Genomic DNA, 21908 nt, shown 5'->3' on the forward strand with positions numbered 1-21908 from the left:
TGATTTCTTACTCTGAAGATAATGGCATCCATGTTCCTACACTTCTTCCACATTCATCCTCCCTTCATCTATTCTATTCTTGGTAAGGTTGAAAATGTGTATATTCTGTTTAGTAATTAGAGTAAAGTGCTTTGTACTTTGCCTACAAGTTGATTCTAAAAATTGAAAATAAGGATAATTTATATTATTTAGACAGGATATAACAGTATTTTCCATCTCAATGTCTTTGTTGTACTTGGGAGATTTGCTTAATTTACTATTATAATATGTCTATTAATTTTTCAAAATTTGAGAGATTTTGGATTTTAAGAGTCTTCTTTTGTCTTTGTACTTTTTTCATGGTACCCTCTTTTTGGCTTATGGTTGCAATATCTTCTCAATCTTCTCTTTGGAGAGCAATTAGAAGTACTTTTGTTCTCTCTCTCTTATTCTCACTCTCCCCTCTTTACTTCTATTTTATCTTTAGTCACTTTTGTCTATTACCTTTATTGTGCATGTTTCAGCTTTTTCTCAAATCTCATCGTCGGTGGCATTAAAAAACTGACCATAAGCCCTGTGTATGTGAATATGACTTGTTGAAGGGGAAGGAATCGATTATGGAAGAGATGATAGGAAACCAGAGATTATGCACTGGGACTCCTAAATAGCAGAATGATGAGAGATTTGCTCCGTGATGATCATTCCTTCACTGACTGCCCTACCTCTTCACAGATAATTTATTCAACATATCCAGAGGACACTCCTTTCCCAACCCCCGGGGGAAAGGATACGTATATCTCACTTTAGAGTGCTCTGCATGGGTAGATGAGAGAAAGAGTGTTGACTATTTCATCTATAGGCTTCCAATTAACCCTTCTCTTTTCAAGCCTATGCGTTGAATCTGTCCTCCTTCATATTTGTTCTCTTACAGCTTGCAATCCACTTAATCAGTATCCTTGGTTATGGCCTTCTCCGCCTTTCTCCAACAGTCTTCAGACTCATCTGTCTGTTTTATTGTCTTATAAAATTTTTATGAAATTTCTTCATTACAGATGATTCCACTCTCATTCTCTTTGTTGCTGTGGGGTTATATCTATCTGTTCCTTTAGTATCAAGTATGACAATGTCCCAAAAGAGAGAGGAGATAAACGCTGATGTCATATTGAGATATAAGCCCCTGCTACAATTTTGTCTAAGAAATTTTCTGGACTGTAAGTTCAGAAGAATTAAAGGCTATCAATATCCTAGCAAGACGCATACCATACAAAAGTTAATAGATACGTAGGTTTCATATAGCATCAGGCTACAAAGTATTACCCTAGAAGACGAAGGAGGATATACCTTTTGATTGAGAGTGACAAGAGATTTGTTGCTTTTGAAAGGTGGTGGATCGTGATTTAGACATTCACAGTCACAAATTCTATTCAATTGATGCATTTAGAAAAGCAATAGCTGACAATTATGAGGTATGTTGCATAGCAAAAATAGGTGATCAGAGGTAAAGTGATGTTTTAAATAACAAAGTAACAGATTATGGTATTTTTAATATATTGCAAGACAAAGAAAATGCACTAGTATATACTGACTGGGACTTTGAAATGCTGAGAAACATCAGAGTTCCCTAAAAAGATAATTAGGGACCCCAAAATGTGCACAATTAATATAGTGGATCCTCTAATAACCGTTTAAAAGTTAAATACTCTCACATTAAGATAAGGTCATTTCTTTCAGGAGGTAGGCTGCTGCTATTTACAAAAGGCAAAGCATGTTCCAAGTGAGCAGACTAGCACTTTGTTTTGACTATTAATTTCTACAGGACACTCATTGATGTCAGCTATCATTTTCCAAGTGTTCACTTTATGCCAGCACTGTACTAGATACTTTACATATATTACTAAGTATCTAGTATGACATATGCCTTTCCAATATATCTTAATAATTTTTAACTACATATTAATGCTATATATTATTTATTAATATAAATCATTGTATATCCAGTGAACAATCTTATTCTGTCAGATGCATTACTTAACAAATCCAGTGATCAAAATCTAGAGAGAGCAGTAGTTAGTTGCCTGCACAAATGAAGTTTTATAAGGTACAAGTAGATTTTGTGAAGTGTCTCTTCTTATGAGACCTCACATATGCATAGAGTATTTTACACATGTTGTATGCACTATATTATTTTTAAAATAAGGAAGAACATTTTAGCATTACAAGTTGTAGGAATTATAAGATGGAATTTTAAAAATTAAGTGAACAAATGCTTAGAAAAATGAATGATTTGTAAAGCAATCTCTTCATATTTCAGTATTGATATTGGAACTGATAGGCACAGTTTTCATATGATGTATGTTGCAGGCTTGGCCATGTGATCCCCAGGTAAACCTTCTGGAGACAATGAAAGCCACACTCAAATATGTTTAGATTTAGACTCTTCACAAAACCCTATGAAATAGATAAAACTTTACTTGTTAAGCAGGACGGAAAACAGAAGCCCAGAAAAGTCACTTTGCCAAGAACATCAATGCTAGTTCAATGATAGAGTCAGGATTCAAATCAAGATCTAGGACTACAAGATCTCTAGCTTCTTTCACTACCTTGCCTTCATTCTCCAAACAGCAGGCAGTCTCAGACCATTTGCCTCTTTGAGAGGCCCCTCACTTTATTTAAGAACTGAAAGGTAAGAAAAAAAAAAAAAAGAAACACCTTACTTTTATGATTGACCCTGCAAAGGTATTCTTTATATGCTCACCTGGTAGGTCAAAAAACTCACTTCCACATTAGTTCCCTTCAATTCCATGTGACATAAGAAAGACAGACCAGTGCAGTGGCCATGATGTTCAGAGAAAATTCTTCATCAAAATATTGAATTATGATTGCTATGAAACCTGCCTGTCAGCATAATATTTTAAAAACCATCTAATTTGAGCAGAAGTATAGACAGGATGTAATTATTCACCATCAGCTCAGCTGAAAGGGTGGCCATTTCCTTCTGAAATTTGTGTCTGAAAACCCCAAAGTTTGAGCTGTCAGGGCACATCATTGCCCTGCCGCAGAGATGTTCTTCTGTTGCCATTTCTCTGAGCATCACTCTATTTCTCTGATCTTTGTTTTTCTTTCTTCCTGCACATTCTTGACAATGTGAAGGTCTGTGCATGCCAATTCAGGTAGAATACCCCAGTTCTGTCTCAGCAATGCTCTAGTCTCCTGTTGACACTATTGGGGCTCTTACAGTCTATCACCATAATGCCCACATGGTTCTGAGTCTCTTTGGCCAAAGCAGAATTTTGCAACATGTTCCTTGTGCTGGGATGCCTGAAACCTTCTCCCCATTAAGGCACATCATCATCTTTCCTCTACACTTTTAAGCTACACCTTGACATAGAGTTATTTCTTCTTAAAATACCTTAATTTCAGTAGTTTTTTTCGCCATTCATTTTTGGCCCCTGGAAAGCCAGCCTATGGTCTTGAAAGAAAATGTCTTAGATAGTGCTTTCGTGTAAGTAACAATTTAAATCAGTTAGAATGAAGGGCCTAAAGTTGTTCTTCATGCAGAATTAAGCTCTCAATAAATGTTAGTTTGTTTATCTCCTATCTGGTTTAGATATTGTGCTAGGTATTTATGTGTGTGTTGCTGTTGTTTTTGTTTTATAACTGTTAACTCAGATTGAATTCTTTAAGAATGTGCTGCTTACCTGGAGTTCTAGCTTGATCCAGGTGTTTTGTATATATCTACATCTTTCTGTAGATGCCTATAAGTCTATATCTATCTGTAGATACCTATTTATTTATCTATCTATATATCTACATATATGTATGTATATGTCATATATATTAAGTGAATATCTCTAATATCTAATGGAGTACTTAATAAATGTTCTTTCGTGGTGATCTGAGTCTCAGTTTCATCTTTATAAAGGAGTGGTGATAATCTTTAGAAAGCATAATTAAGCCAAAAGCCCTTGTGCCGGTCTGGTCCAGGTCGTCCTCAGAAGATGGTCTTACCTAGGATTTTGGCTTCATGCTTCAGGGCTCATACAACTAATTTCTGAATGTTATTAGCTTTTAATTACATATGTGACCAAAATATAATCATTGCATAGTGTACTTTCCCCATGAACATCTGTAGATACATAATTGGTTTTTAATAGCATTTATGTAATAGGGTGACTAAGTGTATTGAGTGAGTTATGATATGTAAAATGCCCAAAGGAGTTCTGTGCATCTAATAAGGACCATGTCCGCATTTGGACTGTGAAGTCAGACCTCTTACATTCTGGTTCCAACTTTGCCACTTCCTAGCTGTGCTATCGATAACAATAGAACTGCTTCACAGGGTATTGTGAGATTAAATGTAGTAAAGTATTAAAATGCTTCAAATAATGCCCGGCAACAAAAAGCCAGCTATGTTAGCTGTAGTTTATCAGTAGCATTAGAATCACTATTTTTAATGAAAGTTTGCATTTATCTACAGCTTTTGAGTATGATTCCCCTCCCTGATCTTCCGTTCCACCCTTACCACTGGGCTCTCCTGTTAAAGGTGCTCTAACTTTACTTAGGTTGGCTCAGCAAATATTTTCTAGCTGCCCATTCTTGGCCTTACCTGCCCATGCATGTTTCACGTGATAAGCCATCTCTTTTCCTTCATTTCTTCTCTACTGCCTCCAAGAACTTCACTTAAAACAAACAAACAAAACTTTTTCTTGCTTCCCAAACCTGTTTTTATACAAAAAAGTTTATTTTTGCCCCAACTATCCCAACAAATGAGCTCATATACTCTCACATGTGACGTTGTCTCCCCAGACTCTGATAAGAGACAGTGAGGAAGGTGGAAGGCAGGTGGATGATATTCTTTGAAAAATGCTGTCTGCCAGCTTTATTGCTGAACTGTGGAGGCCATCTCTCTAACTCAGGTGGTCTTTAGCTTTTGCCTTAGCCTTACTTTTTTTCTGCTCTGATTAGCATTCATTGCGACCTGCTGCTATTCAAGGGTGGGTGTTTTTAAACTCTCTTGTAGAAAGATAGTTCCTGGAGTTCAAGGTGACAGTGGCTTCCCGATTGTACAGCATAAGAAACTTCCTCTGTAATACCGTTAAATACCCCGCTGGCATTACTCTTAGGTCAACTCCTGCACAACATGGTATGAGTTACACTTTCAAGTGTTATCACACACAATTCTTGCAACAGCCATATGTAATATTATTACTGCTTAATAGATAAAGAAATGGAGGGGCACATTAGAACATCTATGCAGTCACCACTGTACTCTAGCTGTCTGAAGGCACCGGCCTCTTTACCAGTGTTGGAGACAGTAGAAATATCTCCTTTGCATGACCCCTTGCATACCAACTAAATGGTCAAAATGCTCACCTTCAGCTTCTGGGAACATGACCCTGTAATCAGCAACTTGGGAAGAGGCCCAGAACATAGTCATTTTAAAAGTTTCACTTAGAGTGAGTTCTAAGGCATGTAATATTAATATCTGTTTTGTTCTCACAGTTACAAGAGAGTTCGAAAATAAATGAGAGTTATTTTTCTCTATTTTTTAACTTCCTCAGAGCGACCAAGCCGAGAGTCCCAGAAGTTGGGCATTTTGTGCCCTTAGGGGCAAATGACCATTTTTATGTTTTTGAAAATCTAAACTCACCGAGGGAATGGATTGCCTAAAAGGTAATAGGCCTCAGAGTACAAGAAAAAGGAGATGTGATTTGACCTGGAAAGGAGAGAACTGGATTTCCTCACTCCTATTCAAGGTTAGCTACCTTCTAGATACTTTAGGTGGGAATGTTCACATAAATGCTTGAAAAAAATCTCTCCACTGCATCCCAGTCAGGGTAAAAGGTCCCATGCCCAAGCTTAGCAAGAGGCAGGGGGAAACACTTGCCTTCACAGAGCCTAGACTATGTGTAAGTATTTATGAGTGAATGTGTGTGTTTTTGTATGTATGCATGTACCCTACCTAATAAGCATCTCAAAGGCGGTCATGATGGTATGAAGAGACCTCTTTCCTCAATTTAAAGATTGGATATACCCTCTGGCTCTACTGAATAACTCCCTACAGAGAAGGAGAACTCCCTAAATATGAGAGGATTTCAAAAGGTTGATGGTGAATGTAATTAAAAGATAAAAACCAAAAATGTAAACTTTATTTCTCAACATAAGCTTCATCAATTCAAGACACTTTTGGAAGCAATGATATCAATCCCCCCTTAAGAACTGAGGGTCACGGGAATTTCACCATGTCAATGAAGGATTTTTCACATTATTAACTGCAGACAAATGGGTGCCTTTTATGGATTTTTTTAAGATTAGAAAAAAAAAAAAAAAAGAGAAGGTACCAAATCAGGACTGTAAGGGGGATGCCTAATGATTTCTCACTGAAACTCACAAAATTGTCCTTGTTTGATGCGAGGAATGAGCAGGAACACTGTCATGGTGGAGAAGGGCTCTGGTGAAGCTTTCCCAGGCATTTTTTCTGCTAAATCTTTGACTAACTTCCCCAAAACACTCTCATAATAAACAGATGTTATTGTTCTTTGGCCCTCCAGAAGGTCAACAAGCAAAATGCCTTGACCATCCCACAGAACTGCTGCCATAACCTTTGCTCTTGACTGGATCACTTCCACCTCTTGGTAGCCATTGCTTTGATTGTGCTTTGTCTTCAGGATTGTTCTAGTAAAGTCACATTTCATCTCCTGTTACAATTCTTCGAAGAAATGGTTAAGAATCTTGATCCCACTTGTTTAAAATTTCCAGTGAAAGCTCTGCTCTTTTTACAAAGCTAATCTTGGTGCAATGGTTTTGGCATCAATCAAGTGGAAATCTTGCTCCACTTAAATTTTCCAGTCAGAATTGTGCACACTGAACCCATTGAAATGTCTGTAGTATGGCTATTGTCTGTGCTATTTATTGCTGGTCCTCTTCAATTAGGGCACAAACAGGATGCATTTTTTTCTCACAAACTGATGTAGATGGTTTGTCACTGAGGGCTTTATCTTCAACATTATCTTGTCCTTTGTTAAATGGCATATCCATTTGCAAATTGCTGATTTCTTTGGGTCATTGTCCTCATAAACTGTGAAGCATCGTTTCACCGTTCTTCCACCCAAGCTTCCTTATAAACTTGATGTTTGCTCCTGCTTTAATTTTAGCAGAATTCATGTTGCTCTGATAGGATCTCTTTTCAAAGTGATGTCTTATCCTTCAAAGTGCTTCAAACTAAATCCTATTTAGACATGTTATAACAAGTTAGTATGAGTTTATTTTGGTGCAAAAAAATTTGAAATTCATAAATAGTGTGTGTCATAATTTTCCATAAACTTTTACAAAGAACATTTGCATGTCTAAGATTCAATTTATTAACTCTGTGATTAGTGAGGGGCTTAGCACAAGAGTAAATTTGATTTAGAACAAATGAAGCAAGGTAACATCTATTTTATCCCTATTATCCCTCAGAAATCTATTTTATCCCTGATATCCCTTAGACATCTATCAGTAAAACAGCTACCATAACTTGATTTTAGTATTCTATACAGATCCCAATTTAGTTCTGGATGGAATTGACGGCTGAAAAACTGGAAAATGAAGGAAGAATAGAAGAAATGTTAAGTAACGCAGTTGGAAAGAAGGAGAGGGATTTAAAATGAATGGTTAAGGGAGAAAGAGAAGGCTTCATTATGGCCTGTGAATTGTGGGTGCACCTGTGCAATGGGGTGACTGTGTGCAATACATGTGTGGGAGTGACTAGACATATTTACAATGGGTGAGAGAAGAAATGGGAAAGGCAGTAGACTTAGCACTATTTTCTAATTTTGGAGGTGGTTGAGAATTTCCCTGGTTGTTGTGGGACAGTTCTCTGAATAGCCTCGGACTGACCCACTTCCTTTTCCTTTCTCACTTATAGTTCTCAATAAAAAGTGTAGAATGTGCTGGGAATACAACATCTTAATATAAAGAGAAATTGGCTGAAAACATCCTGGGCTTTGTTTCTGTCCCTCCTAGAACAAGACATTTTACACACTATAGCTCAGTGTGTCACATAATCCTGGGGTATGTAACCCATAGTGGGCTACTTTTCAGGGTCTCTCAGCTGAAGTATGATATGGGGAATGCACAGACAAGATTCCATCTCCCCTGTGTAGTTTTCCTGAGCCTTGGAGAACTAGCTTGTCTTAAATCATTGGCTTCTACTGTCCCTTGCTGCCTATCTGTGAGTAATAAAGTTATTTCACTCAACTTGTTTTGTGAGTATTCTCTCTCACTCATGAAACTGGTAGAAATTACTACCCAGATGAATGGGCTGAAGGGATAACTAGTGCAACATGAACTTGCTTTGCAGTTGTTTAGGACCAGACTTTCAAAGTTGCTCATGATCTTAGTTTTTGAGAGACGTGACAGCTATGCCTGCCCATTGACCAACAGCACTGTGCTGCAGCTTTATCAGTGTCTCTGGGCTCTTGATGCATAAGAAACAAAGCCAAAGATAACATCTTATTGAGAAACTGAGTTGACCTTCTTTGGGTTGCATGCCTAATTTACACTTTCTTCCTCCCTTGGGAACTGCCCCGCGTCATAGCCCTTGCTGAAGGAATGGGTCTGAGTAGCTGCTTCTTCTGTTTCCCCCTCCTGTCACAACCTATCAGAATAGAGATAAACTCAGTTTGCCAGAGACAAGCCATATTGTTTGTCTTGCAAGTCTGATGTTAAAGACACTGAGTGTGTACTCATAGGAAGGTGCATGCTTACATCCAGCTACCACATAGCAATAGGGCTGGGACAGGGTATATTTTCAGCCATGTGCTTTCCTGATTAGTAATAACAGCCCTCAAAGTGACACGGGTGAGGGAAGGAGACGAGAAAAGAGAAGCAAGGAAGAGAGATCAATTGGCTTCAGAGGAAAAGACAGAGAGAAGCAGAGCAGTTGCCTTGGTCACATGATGTTAGTGTTCCTAAGTCATCAAAGACCTTTCCTTGCACTTTCCCATATCCTTCCAATCTCCTTGCTTTATTTGAGCTTAGTTTAAATGAGAGTCTATTCTTTGCAGTCTGCAATTCCTGATGAAGAAGAGGAGCTATCATTTAATGAGGAGACTTTATAAAAAGGAAATTAACAAAAATGGCTTTCCCTGTCCCAGCCCTCTATAGGAATACAGAAAAAGAACACTTATGAGAGGACCCTCTAATCCTAGGGAAAATAAATATTTATTAAGCCAAATTTCCATGTCTGCCATTGTGCTAAATGCTTTACAAATCATTTTTCATTTAATTCTCACAACAATCCTGCAAGGTATGTAATTATTTATCCCCATTTTACAGATAAAGGCAGAGACCCAGAAAAGTCAAGTAATCTTTCACTTTATAAGAAAGACCCAGGAATCAAAATCAGATCCTTTTATTCCTTCTAACATACTCTTTCATCTGAATTCATGTAAACTGGGATTTTGACATTTTTCTTTCCCCATGGTACTGTTTTAAAATTTAACACAGTTTGTTAGTCTTGATAAGTAAAGTACTTTTAGTATTTGTGTCAGCATTGGCCTTTGTGTCCTTAAATTTGCTATTTCTGAACTTAGAAATGTTATTCATGATTCTCTGGGAACTTATGAAAAATCTTTACCTGTACTTCTACTTTGGGACTTTCAGACTCTGAAGCAGTTCTGAAACTGTTGAGAAAGTGTTGTTGAAACCAAAGAGATTCAGAGGATGCTAAAGGAATCTGGATAAATTTAAGAAGAATGCAGGATAATTATTCTGAAGAGCCCAATAATTCCTAGTGGTGGATTGTTAGCTAAGTAATTCGTGGGAGCCACCTGGTTGGCTGTGATTGTATAAGATAAGAAATTACTGGAAGAATGTTAAGACATTACTTATGAGACTTAAAATTTAGAGGGAAAAAAATATCTTGGAATGTGCCCTGAGGAAGTTCTGAATGGATTCCAGGCACAGCATACTGTTCTTTACTGATTGATGTTCTGTTTAGTTAAATCCTGCTGTTTTGCAGTTTCAGTGCCATCCTGTAACTTCATAGAAATTCCCGGAGGCAAAATTAGCATCTGTCTCCTATTCCTCATCACCTTAAAGAATTAGTGCTAAGGACTGTGAGAAAATGTTTTAGGAAATTATGAGATGCTTACATGTGTCCATCAATCAAAACCTTTTCTAATTCTTAAAGAATATTTTAGGATATTTTCAATAAAATTACAGGTGGCACTTAAACTAATTCAGATAAAATTATACTACTTAAAATCTATATTGCACATACTTTTAACCCCTGAAGCATGCTAAACATCTTAGATATCTTTGGATTTTGAAACGTATTTTTCAAGGAGAGAATTTTAATATGAGCTCCTTTGCATGAATGCAGAATCAAAAGTCTGGCTGTTACGAGTTTTTATCATACAACATGAATGGGGAGACCTACTTATTAAAGATAGCTGTATTGGATTCCATTAAGGGATGCTCATGAAATGTAGATTTTCAGTTTATTGTAAACTGTCCAACAGGTTTTTAGCAGGAACCCCCGTGAGAGAGATCCACTTTCCCATCAGATTTCCATTAAGATCCATTTGCCAGAGCCGCTGTTTGTTACTCTGCTCTTGGAATGTCTTGAGAATCAATCATTCCATTTTATTTGCCTGAATGTCATGTGAATATAAAAACACATGGTCACAGGTTTATGATCAGTTAATCATAGCAAGCGCTCCTTATATTTGTTTTTGTGTAGTTGTGCGTTTCAGTTATTGGAGCAAAACTTGTTGATGCTTGCTTCAGCGGGAGGTGTAAGGACTGAAAGTTGGCTTTGTTTGTAATAACTGCAGGCTCTGTCATGATTATTTTTTGCAAGTTTCTTCTAGGGTCATAATCACTTCCATGCTATGCTGTAGTACTAAACTCTGAAAGTTAATGCCATGTAGGTGCTGCCACAGACTAATAGCTGAATGTGCTAGTTTCTCATTCCTAACACTGCTCTAATTCTTCTTCTTTGGGATATAATTAAGTAGGAATGGGAATTCTGCAAAGGATTTAAACACTGACATGAAATAGTTGAAAGTTGCGATGGGCATTCCTTTCACAAGAGTCCTAAAACCCACTGGCCTCTGAGATTGAAGACCAAAAATTTTATCCATTTTTTTTTTCTGGTTTTATAACTAAAATTGATTCAAACATTTGCCAAATATAATTCAGACTTTCTGGTTACAGACCAAGTTTTCACACTAAGCATTATGAATTTGCAATGAATTCATAACATTTAGTATTCATGGTAATAACACTGATCATTATGAAAAGATTTAATATTCATGAGGGTTACACTGCTATTTTCTCAGGTGCCATGATAATTTTTAATAATAATTCAGCATTTCTTAATGGGCAGTTGGCATAATAGAGTGTGATCCAAGAGTTTTGGTTAAAGGATATTAGAGGAAAGAAAGCAGGGCATTAATACAAATTTTAAAACTTGATCTTCCATGAGAACGTTTGATCAGTATTATTCTATATTATTAAAACAAGCTGTCTCTGTTAAATGGCTCTGAAATGTCAAACAAATCTCTCCATTGCGTATTCAAGCTGATGACTGGCACAGTTCACAGTTTAAAAGGGGAGGGAAAACAAAAATATCTTCAAGACCATTTTTCTGAGGGAAAAAACACTTTTAGTATTTGTTTCAATGTTGGCCTTTGTGTCCTTAAATTTGCTTTTTACCAGCGCATACACTTCAGAGTATTTTTTTTTTTTCAGCACGCCATCTGTTTCTTTGCAATTGGGGATGGTTGAATAATTTCCTGAGGAATTGCTGACAAGATGTGTCCCAGGAACAGTAATCCAGCAGGACTAGATTCCTCATTAAAATCGCTAAGCTCAGCTGTGTTATAGCAAGCTCTTGATTTAAGGTGGTCACCCTGGGCCAGCGAAGGTCAGTGGCCACCAGCTACCCATTTTTTTTTTTCTAAATATAGGACTGTAAAATCTATGCATGTACACTACAAATGATTCCAGGTACAAGATCATTTAGGAGGGAAAGTGTCACTCGTCCCAAAGGGATTTTCTTGGGGTCACCTTGGTAGCAGTGATCATCCTTGTTTACCTTCACATAGTACTATCTCTCATCGCCTGAGGTGACTGATGTATGGGTGAACATCTCTCACTCATTACACCATTTTAGCGTACACTACTCTACTGCCCCTTTTTTCCCCAGTCCACAGATAAACTGGGATGCATATGTGCTTTTCTGGAACTTTCCATGGTTCTTTTAGCAGAACCTGACCCTTTTCCTGAGATGCTCTTGAACTGCTGGCTGATGGCAGGAGGCATCTAGAATTAGCAAGATTCCTAAGCAGGGCAGATTGGAATATGAACTTCAGCTATGTTATCTCACTTAATGTCCACAACAACCCCGTGACTTAGATATTATTATTTTTCTCTTTTTACAGATAAGAAAACTGAGTCTTGGGGCATTTAATAACTTGCCCCCAAACACACAGCTAGTTAGTAACAAATCAGGAATTTGTAACATCTTGCCAGCTTTCTTTACCACCTCCGGAGGCATGTAGTCTCATAATTCTATATTTCTAGACTAGTGTGTCCCAGAATGTTGTCAACTGATCACCAAAATCAGATGCAGCAGGAATGACTGTTAAAAATAAAATCCCTGCTCCACACTTCAGACACACTGAATCAGAATCTCTGGGTTGGTGGGCGCCTGGAGTTTTTAACAAGCTCCCCTGGTAATTCTGTTGCACACTAAAATATGAGAACCACTGCCCTACAGCATAATAAATGTTATTTAATTAATTGGTTCATTAAATATTGAACAGTTAAAGTCATTATAAAGCTAAGAGTTGAGCTGGGTGAAATTAAAAGTAAAACTAGAAAGCTATGGTGGAGGTGGGGGTGGGGTTGAGGCCCAGAAAAGAGAACCAGGCAGGGACCCTCTTCTGTGGAATAAATCATAGCAAGATTTTTGCCATCAAAAATTTTGGTACTCAGTAACAATGACGACCTTAAATGGAATAAATCCTGCTTTACTACCTTGTTTTGCATTTCAGTTGACCCATTTGTAGGTGGACCCAACCATTCTGCCTGCATTTTTCCTATGGTGTCTCACTTCTCTGGAAGAAAACAGAAAAAGAGGCAGCTCTATGTTTGTATGGACTGTGCTCTGCTTAAGGAGGTCCCCATTTCAATTAAAGATTCATCATGTCATGTTTCTTCTTACCTCTCCATAAAAACTTGACTAAATTTGGATGGACATCTCTAAAGATATACCATGAGTTTCATTTTGCAGCCAGTCATTTTTAGGTAAAAAAGTTGTTCAGTTTTTATATCATACAATGTCTTGGATTGAACTTGATAAGGTTTGCGAAAGAGAATTACTGTTGAACTCATCAGTTCTTGATAACAGATTTGAACTGGCTTATGAAAGGAAGAGGAGTATTTGTTTTAAGGGTGTAGAATTGTCACAAGGAGACCAACAGCCTGAATGCTGACAGGCAGTAGAATGCATTTAGAAACATGAACAGTAGTTCCCAGAACTTTCTCCCTGTCTCAAAGTATTGCTCCATCTCTGCATTACTCTTTGCTGTTTCTTAGGCTGATGGAAGGTAGCCACATCCCAGGTGCCCATTTCATATCTCCTCTATTTAAAATAAAAACTCAGACTGTTTCTTAGATTCCACTTCAATTACGGGGGTAAAAAGATCTAATTGTTTAGCCTGGGGCAAGTCTCTTGGCTTAGTGGATGCCTGTAGCAGGCAGGGAACCTAGGATGTGGGTGAGGGTCATACAACTGGCAGGGGAGGAAAAGATTCCTACCTTCCCAGTGAAGAGGGATGGGGAAGATGGTCCAAAAGTTAATCCTTTAAGAAGATGAACAGAACATACCTTGTCAATGCCTCAAATCTTGTTTTCTCTTTGGGTGGAAGGCAGGTGAGGGATAGAATTGGGAAACGAATGCAAGAAACACAGCTTTCCATAGAAAAACCAGAGCTTCACAAATCCTCTGAAATTTGACATCAGCTTTCTTCTTTGCTCTTGAGTTATCTTCTCCTAAGAGTGATAGTTATCCATCCTGAAGAAAAAATACACAAATAAAAACCATGTTAGCTATTTGAGGTATGGGTTTTATATGTAATGCATCTTGCAGTTAAATCCTAATGACATAATATTATGTGCATAACTTTTTATGCATGACTTAATGTTATCATCTTGAAGGAATGTTCATCGTTAAGTATGGGAAAGGTAGTAATGTTTCCAATTTGACATTTAATCAGGTGGTGAAAGTCCACACCTATTTCATCTATAATGACATCTTAACTAGGGATCTTTATGAAGTATTTGTATAACAGAGAAGAAATGACATTTGATGGCAACTTCTTTCAGTCATTTCCATAACTCTTAGCGGCCAATTCTCTTTATAGAACAAAGATGAAAACCAATGTTGTACCATTCCGACAATCCCAGCTGCTGGTCTGAAAATACCAGGACTGATGTATTCCTCAATTGGAGGGAGAAGCAGTGTATTCTAGGATAGTTTTGATGTCTTCATTTAGTAAGTATTTATTGCCTATGGCACAGGTTAAAAAGTGGTGACCTGTGGGCTGGACTTGTCCTGAAAATGTGTGTGCATATGTATATGTACATGTGTCAGGGGCAGGACTATATTTATATCTGTATAGAGAGAGTCTAAAAATGTCTAATTGGTTGCCAACATTTAAAAGTTAGAATATTTCATATAAAAATCCAGATTTCAAGCTTTACTTGAAAAATCAAGAGATGGGCAGCACTAATTTTACATATTTACAAGGTAATATTGGCTAGAAATCTGGAGTAGGAAGGGCCCTATAGATGAAGCATATATTCTCCAGTTTGGCTACAATTCCCACCACTCCCTACCATTTGTACTTTTGACCAATTATATTCATTTGCATTTGCCATGCTTGTTCCTGTGAATGTTTGCAGTTTCAATTCCGTATATGTTCATAGCACATTAAGTTAATTTGTATTAGAATGTTCTCTTAAGCTGTGTAACTTTCAAACAAACAAGCTTCTTCTCATTATTTAAAAAAAAATGCATAGCTTGAAAAAAACAGAGATCTAACACCAAATGAGATGCGATAGCTTTGTGACATAATTAATTCCAGTTCCTGCTTTATCTCTACACCGTGATGTGTGAAAAAGGAAGCATTGGAGTTAGTCAAGTTAACCATTTACAGAGGGAGGCTACCGATGATCCTAATTGCCTTACTTCTTGGGCCTTAATCCATAGAGCTGAGTTATCTGCCTTTTATTCAAGTTCATTTATGTGGTGATTTCCCCAGATTCATGCCCTCTAAACAGAAGATTTCTTGGCAGGGGTTGGTTTGAGCCCAAAAGGTGAGAATAATATTTACTTTTCAATTCTTTCTCTTTCTGTATTTGGTAGCCTCCAAAATGATTATCATGGTGTAAATCTTTCTTCCTAATGTCTTAGTAGGGCAATGTTGGAAGTTGGTGGAAAGAGATACATAGGCAGAGAAGTGAATGAACACGACTTTTAATGTTGGAAGTTTTAGCCACGAAGTACTCCTATGTTATCTACTCTTCCTGGATCAGTAAATTGCTCATACTCCTGAAATTTGATGAGGACATCAGCTTAAAACAGATCATTTTATAGATCCCTCAAATAACTTGCTAAATTCCCCCCTGGGCCCAGACTAATTTAAATCCTACCTTCTCAGTAAATGAGTCCTTGTTTTCACCAACATAAGCTGAATTCACCCTACTAAACCTCTATTATACACCGTGTTTTACCAGCATTTTCCAAACTGCTATGAACTGAATTGCATCCCCCTCTCTCCACCCCTACAAACTCATATGTTGAAGCCCTAATGCCCAAGGTGACTGTATATGGAGACAGGACTTTAGGAGTTAGTTAGGGTTAAATTAGGTCCTACGGATGGGGTATTAATCTTGTAAGATTTGTGGCCTTATAAGGAAAGGGAGAGAGAGAGAGATCTTTCTTTCTCATCATGTAGAGACATAATGAAAAGATAGCCATCTGCAAGTCAGAAAAAGAGCTCTCACCAGACACTTACCACATTGGCAACTTACTTTTGAACTTCCAACCTCCAGAACTATGAGAAAATAAATTGCTTGTGGTTAATCCACCCAGTCTATGGTATTTTGCTATGGTAGCCCGAGAAGCCTAAGACACAAACCATGTCCTAAAACATATTGGAGCCCAGCAGATGGTAATAAGTGCCTCAATATAAGGGGAAGGTTGCAATGATCAAGTAATTTTGGAAGTACTGAATTAATTTAAATAGGATTCTTTATCACATGACTTCTCAAAACCTTTAATTGTTAATGTACACTTATAAATCTCTAAAGGGAGATATTTTATGCAAGATTTTCTAAACTTATTTAACCATAGGATACGTTTCTCAAGAAACACCTTTTAATATCTTGAGCAAAAGTTATATTTTATGAAGCACGATTTAGAAAATGCATATCTATTAATCTAAAAATTATTTTAAAACTGCTTTATGGTATCTTTTATTCTACTGGATTGTTACTTTACTTATTTATTTAAGTTTTCCATCAACAAAAATTTACTTAGGACCTTCTGAGTGTCAAGTGCTATGGTAGTTGATCTCCCAGCTTCATGCGACTTAATCATCCTAACAACCCCATGATCATGATTTGACAGATTATGAGACTGAGGCTCAAATTAATTGGCTCAAAATAATGATTAGCAGAAAATATGAGTTGGTCTGATTTTATAGTCTATGCTTTTTTTTCATAATCTCCCCCAAATCCACACAGACAGAGATACTGAGACTGAGAAGTTCAGTAATCTGTACAACACCTCACAGTTAATACAGTGATGATCTTGATTTCAAAACCTGGCTTCTTAGACTCCAAAGCCTCTGCTCTTTCCACTAGAATGTGTATATTCTAGGCCAGGGGATCTACATGAGCAAAGCCACAGGGGAGGAAAGGCACAGCATATATTTAGGAAATAGCACATTTGGCTGAAACACAGTTTGTAGAGGGTGGAAGGGTGTCAGGTGCAACTGAGAAGTAATGCTGGGAATGGATTGTGAATTTTTTGACACTATATGTATTAGTTAGCTTTTACTGCAGCAATAAGCAACCACAAAGTTACAGTAACTTACTACAAGAAATATTTATTTATTGCTCATGTTACGTAAGGTACTCAGGCTTTTGCTAACTCTTGCTGGGCTTGACTTGGTTTGATTTGTCTCAACTTGACTAGGTTACATGTGCCTTCTCATTCCCAGACCCAAGCTAAAGGCAGAGTCAACATATGGGGTGTGTTGTTTTCATGGTAGGGGCTTAAGCTTCAGGGTGCAAGCAATGCCTCTTAAACTCTCTGTTTAGAACTGTCACACTCTCTTCCATCCACATTCTTCTGCTCAGAGCAAACCACATGACCAAGTTGAGTGTAGCATTGTGTATTTTTTCTCATTCTACCCGGTGGGACTGCAAAATCAGATGGCTAACGGTGTAGATGCATTTTTTTTTTTAAATAGAAAAGGAGTGAAGTATTGAAATGATAATCCACTCCATCATACTGTGATAAGGAGTTTGGACTTTATATAGAAAATGAAGAGTTATCGAAGGTACTTAAGCATATTTATATTTCTTCTTTCTCCTTCTAGATTAAAAAGCAAGAAGTGAAGTTTGATTCTGTTTTTATCTTTCATAAGACTTTTTACACCACCATGCATGTAGTAGGAACCCAGTTAATGCCCCTTTCCAACTCCATAAATATAATGTAAAAATAAGTTAACCACCACAGAGTTTTTCAGTTTTGGCCTCATAAGAGTTAAACCTTCCCTTTAAATCTGAACTTTGTCACTGATAGACAGCTGTTGACACATTTATTGAAAAGCAGAAATAATTCCTTTTGGTCTGGAAAAGTGGGTGTCGGCTGTATGTGTGAGAAAGAGTTATGTTGGATAGACCAGTTATTTTCCATCCCAGAGTGTGGTGTGTAGGTAAACTTTTGTGGCAGAGTGGAACTCTGTTCCCTTATCACTTTTGTTTCTCCCCATATTCACATTGGTATGAAGGGTTGTTAAAATCCTTCTCAATGTTACTAAGAGAGAAACTGAATTATCTTTTATGAACTCCAATCTAAAGAATATCCATTTCCAGTCGTACCTTACCAGGAGGAGGGGAAAGGAACCTGCTTCTATCACCTTGGACAGAAAGACAGCAGTAGAATAAACCAGAACTTTAGGTTTAAAGCTAAGAGGTAGAAAAGGAAGGAAAGAGATCAAGAAGAGGAGACATCTGGATACCATATAAGGTGCACATAATAAGAACACACAATTAATGTTTTGTGTTAGTTTTTAGATTCTGAATGGATTTACAATTAGTCAAAAATAGGGTGGTAGGATTGTTTCTGATGGTTTTGTTGTTGTTGCATGCTTTTCAAGACATTGCTCTGCAAACTGTCAGGATTATGCTATCTAGGTTTTTGACCATAACTCCACGGGTGAGAAAGGAGATAAGAGGGAAAAGGGAAGGAGGCGCTTTGCTTCAGGGTGTGCAAGGCAGTAAAAATTTGCCAGGTCAATCTGGACCAGTGATTGGGAACCTCTGGAATACACAGTCTCCAAGGGAAGGGACTTGTCTCGAAGGCTTGGCTGTCAAATTCTTAGCCTTTTGGTGTTGATCCATACTAAACACTCATGCATATCTCCACCAGGATGGCAAAAACTGAGGTTTTAATAGCCTTTTGTGTCTTAGTGTCTTCTGTTGGCTATGTCACTGGGGATTCTTTACTATTGTTAGTTAAAAGCTTGATAACTGTGTTCTGTTACAATATAATTAAATATTTGATTAATTGCTGCAGTTTTATTCCATGGAGTATGCAGCTTTCTTGAATCAAAGAGTTTGTCTCAGCACGGTGTCAAAAACCACAAAGATTTAAAGCTCATCCAAGCATCAATTCAGAGCTAATACAGGCACCTTGACTCTCAAGGCTGCTGAATGGTAGGATTAAACAAATGTTTTTAAAAGGGGGACTGTTCCTGCTACCGGACAATAATGGTAATAAAGTGGGATAAATATAGAAGAATGCAAACTTACATTTTTATATCTGATATGTGTGCTCTGGCTCCCTGGTTTTGATCTTGCCTATTAATAGAGAAAAAATGAAATCTAATCTATAAGAGAGAGATCAAGGTGTTGAATAAACTGAGATGTGAAGAAAGTGTTTCCCCAGTCACCAAACATTTAGTGATCACCTTTTGTGTAGCACATACCTACAGCAGTAAAATTGCTTTCAAAGTGCTCATGTTCCATTAGGGAATACAGATCTTTGTGAAATACATTACAGATAGATAAATACTAATAAATGCACAAACAGAGATAGTGTGATGAATGTGGTGGGGCAAGACAAGAGTGAGAAAGAAAGAAAATCAGAAAAATAAATACCAAAATAACTGACTTTTTGAAAAGGGTCTCTAAAGAAAAGCTAAATGAATGGAGTGAGAAGAAGGAAAGCAGTATGGGTAACTCAATGTCAACTTTAAGATGGTGACGTCACAAGGACATCTGAGAGCTGCCTGGATTTTGCAGACTCCACATCAGCAAAAACCAAACTTCTATTGTTTTGAGTCACTGAGCTTTTGGGGTTATGAATTGCAGCAGTTAGCCTAACAGGAGCAGTATAAAAATGCAAATAATAGCTATTCTACATTTCATATGGTTGTCGAGAGCCTGAAACATAGCAAATGGGAAAGACATTGTAAAATTTTAAGTACCAGACAAATGTTAGGGATCGTGGTTGGAAAGAAAATCAAAACTTACCAATTGAAAATTCATATCGAATTTAATAAGAAATGTAATTGGATCAATTGAAAACATGTTTTCAATGATTACTCTGGTTATATGCTGTTATGAAAACACCTTTAAATCTTAACTGAAGGCCTTTTGTTTTGAGTGATTCTTAATGCTATAAAATAAGTTTAATAAATATCTACTTCTGAACATAAAATTGTATGATATCTGATCTGGGTTCTTTGGTTTACTTTTTAACAAAATATAGACAGATTGTCTCAAGGGAGATACAACTTGAAGTTAGAAATAAAGAAGAGCAGGGAAAGACTAAGTAAGGAGGATTTATAGGGGAAAATGGTGAATTGGTCAGAAATCTTTCAGGTACAACTGACAGAATCTTGATATGAAGTGGTTAAAGCCAAAGCAGGACTTTATTCATATGACATAACTGCAAGAATGGCAAGGCTGCGGCTGGGGCTCAGCGAAAGACTAAAATGCCATTAGGTTCCCTCTACTTCCCCATTTCAGCTTCCCTCTGCAGGTTATATCATGCCTTTATTGGACATTGCTTTTTCTCTTTATGGTTGTTGACAGTTCCCTGGTTCCCTATCCTAAACCTTCAGTTACCAAGGTAGGCGTTACCTGCAATCTGTTCTCTTTCAAGTCCTAACATTCTATGGAAGGGATTTACTGGGTTATTTGAGTTACGTTCCCACTCCTGAAGGGGATGAAGTCATTAACATGGCTGCTTCTGGGTTAGTCATGTGTATGAGGAAAGAATTTACTAGGAAGAAATCTCAGAGGCAAATTTAGCAGCAAAGAGAATTTCTAATGCAAAATAGTCAATTAAAAATTACTGTAAAAATACTATTCTAGACTGTTAAAGGACTGTAATAAATGAACAGACACTACTGTTCTCTGGGAACATCTACTACTCTCTGGGAACTTAAAATCTGCTGTTCTCTGGGAACTTAGAATCCACTGTGGAGATAAGACAAATAGACTTATAAAATGTTTATTTATAATGTCATTTGAGTGTACAAGGCAGATCTTTGTTTACTTTCCATTAACATACATGATATCTATTATGATTGAAAAGTCTTGATTCTTGGACAATGTACAGACTTGTGACTCATATATTTTGGGATTCTCACCAACTTTAAGATTCTAAAGAAAGTTTCCCAGCTTAGTATTTTCATATAACTAATTTCAGCCACACTTTGTAAAAATATACATATGAGATTTCTTAAAAAAACTTTTTTTTATCTCCACTGCTGAGATCACAAAAAGGGAATTTGTGTCTTGGCAACAGAAACTTATTATAAGAGATAATAATGTTTGACTTTGATTCTCTGAATCAGAATGTTGGTATGGATTTAACTGGATTATTCTAAAAGCATGCTAAAGTCAACATTTGCACGGTCAGAATTTGAGTAAATTTGCCTACATTCTGAGACATCTGATTAAGGAATCTTTAATCATGTCTTTTGTTGTCTTACTGTCAGCATTTGCTATTACTTTCAACAAAATTTAATACCACCTAGGTTTGAGATGGGATGGAGGAGGATTGTGTTTAAGAAAGGGAAGGCTCAAAAGGATTTGCTTTCAAGGAACATTGAAGAGACTATTTTAGATGATCACTGTGGGTAGCCATAGATTCAATCTGCTTAGGGCATAGACACAGATGATGCTTTCAAACTGTTTTCAAGGATTCATTGCGTGGATTGCCAATGGTGCTGAATTCCAGGGTCATCTTTTAATCATTCCAAGTTCAGGTGCTGTTTTTCTTCATCATAGTTACCAACAAAAAGAAAAGTAAGATGTAAAACATGAACGCACTGGACTCACCTCTTCACTCTTTGAACACTCAACGTTCATACTCTGGCACTTCCTAGATATGTAAACAGGACTTTTGGAATGTGATCTAAGAATCGGCAAAGAGTCTTGCATTTGCCTTCCTTTGTACCCTGCCTAGATGCACCCAAAGGCTTCATCATCAAACTCATTCAAGTTGGTTAACTCAGTGTCCATCTGGGATACTTTGTTAAACTGTAGAGGTCAATGGAGTTGAGCAAATCTGGAGAGGCATTTAATGGAGTCCAAGAGACAACATATTTATAATTTGTGCCATTCTA

General features: G+C 37.2%; 1 long non-coding RNA gene across 1 annotated transcript; it reads left to right on the forward strand.

Moving 5' to 3' along the window:
- Positions 1-25: 25 nt before the first annotated feature.
- LOC103887595 lies at positions 26-19926 on the forward strand. The gene is made up of 3 exons (XR_651756.4): positions 26-82; positions 5541-5735; positions 11719-19926. It is a non-coding gene; the product is annotated as an uncharacterized LOC103887595 (long non-coding RNA).
- Positions 19927-21908: the final 1982 nt, after the last annotated feature.

This window comes from Papio anubis, chromosome 11, assembly GCF_008728515.1.
Source record: "Papio anubis isolate 15944 chromosome 11, Panubis1.0, whole genome shotgun sequence".
Taxonomy (NCBI): Eukaryota; Metazoa; Chordata; class Mammalia; order Primates; family Cercopithecidae; genus Papio; species Papio anubis.